Source organism: Lactuca sativa, chromosome 8 (genome assembly GCF_002870075.4).
Source record: "Lactuca sativa cultivar Salinas chromosome 8, Lsat_Salinas_v11, whole genome shotgun sequence".
NCBI classification, from domain to species: domain Eukaryota; kingdom Viridiplantae; phylum Streptophyta; class Magnoliopsida; order Asterales; family Asteraceae; genus Lactuca; species Lactuca sativa.
The window spans coordinates 159,328,091-159,334,090 of NC_056630.2; positions in this window are offsets into that span (position 1 = coordinate 159,328,091).

Genomic DNA, 6,000 nt, shown 5'->3' on the forward strand with positions numbered 1-6,000 from the left:
CCACTCAGTTTTATTTGTATTACAGGAAGTGGCACAAGGGCGTAAGATGGATGGATCATCTTGTTGTTTTGTTTACAAGTCTATATATGTATATATTTGTTGAATGACTTGTAATGTTTATCGTTTATGCTTTATGGTCTGTATCGGAACATGACATCCCGAGTTTTGATTATATAATGAAATGCTTTGATAAATATTATTTTATCATGTTTTGTTTTTGGGAACAAATTCCGCAACTCTTTCAAATCAAAAGGATTTACTCTGAAATTATTTAAAAGCATAAATGAAAATCGGTCTTTTCTGGCCGAGATTTTGGGGATGTCACATTTTACTACAATACAAAAATATACGGCCGCTCTTAGACAATTGGGATATGATATAACCACAGACGCATCATATCAGTATCTGAAAATGTCTAAGAGGACGGGTCGAGAATGTACACATCTTTTCTGTGAGTATGTTATAGAGATTTACTGTGATATATACTTATGACATCCGACTAAAAGTGATGTTGAACAGTTGTATGTCGTGCATCAAGCTAAACATGGTTTTCCATGGATGCTTGGTAGTATTAATTATACACATTGGGAGTGGCAAAATTGTCCTAATGTGTGGCGCAGACAATTCACTCGAGGAGATCATGGGGTCCCGACTGTTATATTGGAGGTGGTTATTTCACATGACCTATGGTTTTGGCATGCATTCTTTGGTATAGTAGGGTCCAACAATGACCAGAATGTGCTTCAAGTGTATCCGTTATTTAACAATATTTTGTAGGGTAGAGCACCAGACATGTCATACGTTGTGAATGGAAATGAATATAAGTATGGGCATGGTTGTAGAACTCGCTACTCGATACCTGTTCGGCCAACTACCGAGTAATGAGTACTTGGGAGTACTCGGATTTGGTAATTCATGTAGGCATATTTTTAGGGAAATTATATATGTCAAAATCATAAATTAAAACCATAAGTTGATTGAAATATATAACAAAACTAGATACATGTGAATACACAGAGACTAAAAACACACAATGGTCCCATTGATGGGTTTTGAGCACTACATCAATCATATGGTGCACATGCAACCCTAATGCTTTGAATCTAGGTTTTTCTCATGTTATACATGCAATCTTAATCATCCACAACATGAACCCTAATCTAGCATACAATTTCGAGATTCATAACATAAAAACAAGTTAGATGAATACCTCTTTGTTGTAGCTTGTAGATTTTTACCTTCAAGAGCTTAGTGCCTCAAATGTGATACCTCTGATAAGTCACAAACACCAAAAGCAATGGAGGATTATGAGAGAGAGAGAGAGAAAGAGAGAGGTGGAGAGAGAGATAGAGAGGGAAGGAGGGATGGGAAGCACTAAAATCAGCTAGGCTTTCTTTCTTAGAAGCATAGGCTGATTTTGGGAGTGTTAGGGGCTCCTTATATAGCTGAGCTTCTAGGGATTCATCCTTCAGCCCAATACTCCTAGCATATTGTGAGTGCTTAACCCTACTCAGTCCCTTCGTAAGGGGATCTGATGGGTTCTGCTCTGACAATACCCTCTTTACTATACGAGGAGTCCTTCTTATACTCGATGTCTAATGAAATGATATTTCCTTTCGATGTGCCTGGATCTACCATGATCCCTTGGTTCCTTGGTTAAGGCGACCGCACCCTCGTTATCACAGAAAATCTCCATAGGCTCCTTTATGGTGGCTGGTACAACTCCAAGGTCTCCAATGAAGTTCTTTAGCCATATTGCCTCCTTCGACGCTTTGCTCGCTGCTATGTACTCTGATTCGCACGTTGAATCAACCACAGTCTCCTACTTGGAACTTTTCCATGTTACTACTCCTCCATTAAGGGTATATACCCAGCCCGACTGAGAGCGAAAATTATCTCGGTTGGTCTAAAAGCTGGCATCACTATACCCTGTCACTCTCAAGTCATCACTCCCACCAAGGGTAAGGACCCAATCCTTAGTCCTTCGTAGGTACTTAAGAATGTTCTTAACTGTCGTCTAGTGAGCTCTACCAGGATTCCCTTGATATCTACTAACCATGCTTAAAGCAAAGGCTACATTAGGATGAGTACATGTCATAGCATACATGATCGAGCCAACGGCGGAGCATATAGTACTCGGCTCATTTTTTCTATCTCGTCATCGGTACTCGGACTCTGAGTCTTACTCAGTTTGGTGTTGCTTTGGATAGCCAATTCTCTTTTCTTGGAATTCTCCATGTTGAAACGTTTCAACACCTTGTCCAAGTAGGTACTTTGACTAAGTCCTATTAATCTTTTACTGATATTTCTCAAAATCCTTATACCCAAAATGTAAGCACCTTCCCCGAGATCTTTCATAGCGAAACACTTCCCAAGCTATGACTTAACCTCCTACAAGGTTGGGACGTCGTTTCCTATGAGAAGTATGTCATCCACATACAACACCAGAAAGCTAACTATACTCCCACTAGCTTTTACATATACGCAGGACTCATCCTCGCTTCTCGAAACCCAAACTCTTTGACTTTCTTATCAAAACAAAGATTCCATTTGCGAGATGCTTGCTTTAATCCATAAGTGGGTTTCTCAAGCTTACACACTCTATTCGGGTACTTTGCATCTACAAAACCCTCTGGCTGACACATGTAAACATCTTCAACCTACTTCTCATTAAGGAAAGCGGTTTTGACATCCATTTGCCATATTTCATAATCATGAAATACAGCTATGGCTAATATAACGCTTATAGACTTGATATTCACTACTAGTGAGAATGTCTCATCATAGTCAACTCCAGGAGTTTGAGTAAAGCCCTTTGCAACCAATCGTGTCTTATAAGTGTGTACATTTCCATCTATGTCGGTCTTCTTCTTAAAGATCCATTTACACTCGACCGTCTTACGACCTAGTACATTGTCAACCAAGTTCCAAACTTGATTGTCATACATGGAGTGAATCTCGTTGTCTATCGCCTCTTTCCACTTTGCAGACTCTTGGCCCACCATGGCTTCCTTGTAGTTGTTAGGTTCATCCAACTTTACCAATTATACTATCACTAATAAACGTATCACCTTCAGTTGTTATATGGAAACCATATAACACAGGTAGAACACTAATTCTACTGGAAAGTCTAAGAGGTAAGGACTCATCAACTTGTTCAACAGGAATCTCATCCTCGGATTGAGCGCTAGTGTTAGAGGTTCCTTTATCACTTAACTCTTGAATCTCTTCAAGGTCAATTTGCCTCCTACTATCCTATTGACATATAAGTTCTCTTTCACGAAAGATACACCTTCGTGCTACAAAGACCACGTTCTCACTAGGTCTATAGAACAAATATCCAAAGGATTTTTGTGGGTGGCCGATTAAAATACAACGCTCACTACGAGGTTCTAGCTTGTCGTGAGTCTCTCGTCTTACGAAAGCCTTGCAACCCCAAACCTTGATATGTGCTAATGAGGGAACCTTCCATGTCCACATCTTGTGAAGTATTTTGGCAACCTTCTTAGTTGGGACTAGATTAAGGATATGGGTGGCAGTCTCTAAGGCATACCCCCAGAATTAGATAGGCAATGAAGCTTGACTCATCATGGAACGAACCATGTCCAGCAAGGTCCGATTGCGCCTCTCATCCACACCATTAAGTTGTGGTGTCCTAGGTGGCGTCATTTGTGAAACAATTCCACATTCCTTAAGATACTCATGGAACTCGACACTAAGATACTCACCACCTCTATCGGATCGGAACATCTTTATCTTCTGGCCCAATTGGTTCTCTACTTCTTGCTTAAACTCTTTGAACTTTTCAAAAGTTTCTGACTTATGCTTGATTAAGTAGATATACCTATATCTGCTATAATCATCAGTAAGAGTCACGTAGAAGCGATTCGCATCCCTTGTGGTGGATCTGAAGGGTCCACACACATCTGTATGTATGAGATCCAAAATTTACTCACCTCTTTCCCAAGAACCAGTGAAAGGTGATTTAGTCATCTTTCCTAGCAAACAAGACTAGTACGTGTCATCTGACCTAAGGTTAAATGACTCCAACACTCCATCCTTTCGGATTTGGGCTATGTGCTTCTTGTTGACATGTCCAAGATGACAATGCCACAAACATGATTTATCTAAACCAATATGCAACACATTATTTCCTAAGTTATCTACAACCATCACAATTTCATATACTCCATTACTGGGCAATGCTTCAAAATAAAGAGTACCATTATAGAAAACATTAATAGAACCAATTTCGTTATTAAACAAAAATCTAAAACCTTGTCTGTACAAACCATGAAAGGAAATGATATTCCTTGTCATCTCTGACGAGTAGCAACAATTATTCAATTCTAATCCTAACCCACTACTAAGCACTAAAGAATAAACTCCAATCTTGGTGACAGGTGACGCTTTCCTATTCCCCATGATCAAGTTCATATTCCCATGCTCCACATCCCTACTTATTCTTAGACCCTGCAAATTAGAACAAATGTGAAAACCATATCCCGTATCGAGGACCCAAGAACTAGCATGTGATGAGTTATTAGATAGAATAGTGTAAATACCTACGAAGGTGGGCTTTATCTTCTCATTCTTGATATCCTGCAGATACTTCGGGCAACTTTGTTTCCCAATGCCTTTTTCATGACAATGGAAGCACTCTGCATCCTTTGGATTGGAAGAGGGAGTAGCAAAACTACTTTTGGATCCACTCGAAGAAGAACCATCATGGGACTTTCCCTTGTGGTTTTTAGATGGAGCTTTCCTCTTCTTCCCCTTCCCATGTCCAATTTCCAGGACTGGGGCAACAGCAGTAGGAGTGGGCACAACTACCTTACCTTTCAAACCACTCTCAACATTTCTTAGTAGACCTTGAAGTTTGCTTAAAGTAACTTCCTCCTTATTCATATGATAAGTCATTTTGAACTGATCATAACAAGGAGGCAAAGAGTGTATGATAATATCAATAGCCAACTCTTTGTCAAAGTTAACATTCAACTTAAGCAATCGGTCCACATACCTTTGCATCATTTGCAAGTGGGCCGTGATGGACTCTCCATCCTTCATCTTGGTTGTTATCATGGAGTCAACAACTTCATACCTTTCTAGACAAGCACTTTAATGGTACCTTTCCATCAAATCTTGGTGCATCTCAAAAGGCCAGAAGTCCTCATAGGACCTATAAATCTTAGGAGTTATAGTTGCAATCATGATACACGACACCTTTGTTCCGTCCTTCTCATGGGCCCTATACTCAGCCAGTTGCTCAGGAGTAACAGTTTCTTCATTGATTTCCTTTAGCTCTTTGTCAAGGACATATTCTTTGTCCTCGTATCGAAGGGTCATGCGAATGTTACGAATCCAATCGTTGAAGTTCGACCCATCGAAGATTACCCTCCCACATAAATTCCTGAGGGAAAACGAGCCAGAGGAGTTGGAGCCAGAAGCGTTAGAGGTAGACATATGAAAAAGAAGAACAAGTTTTATTAGATAAAAATTCCTTAATATAACACCCAAATGAAATATCAAGGCTAGGACCCAAACACAATAATTCACAATTCAGAAAAGGGATGTCATAATCTAATCGCAAATTATTTGAATGGAGATAAATGCGATTCAGAAAAGAGATGTCGTAATCTAATCGCAAATTATTTTAAATAATTCTTTTTTTTATTTCTTTTTTATGGATTTATTATTTTTTATTGGATTACTATATAGTAATAAATATTATTTATAATATATAATAGTTATATATTAATAAATTTTACTTAATTGGATTATTAATTTCTTTTAGTTAAATTTTTTAATTCATTTTTACGAAATGATTCTTTTTTTCTTTGGACAACACCACCATCATCCTAATTTATTTAAAAAAATCTCATCCATCACACCACTATCAAACATAAACCAGGTCAAAATCACACGAGTTATAAAAAAACTAAAATTCCTTTAAAAAAATAACAACGAAACATCAACTTGAAAAACAATAAACTAAAAACA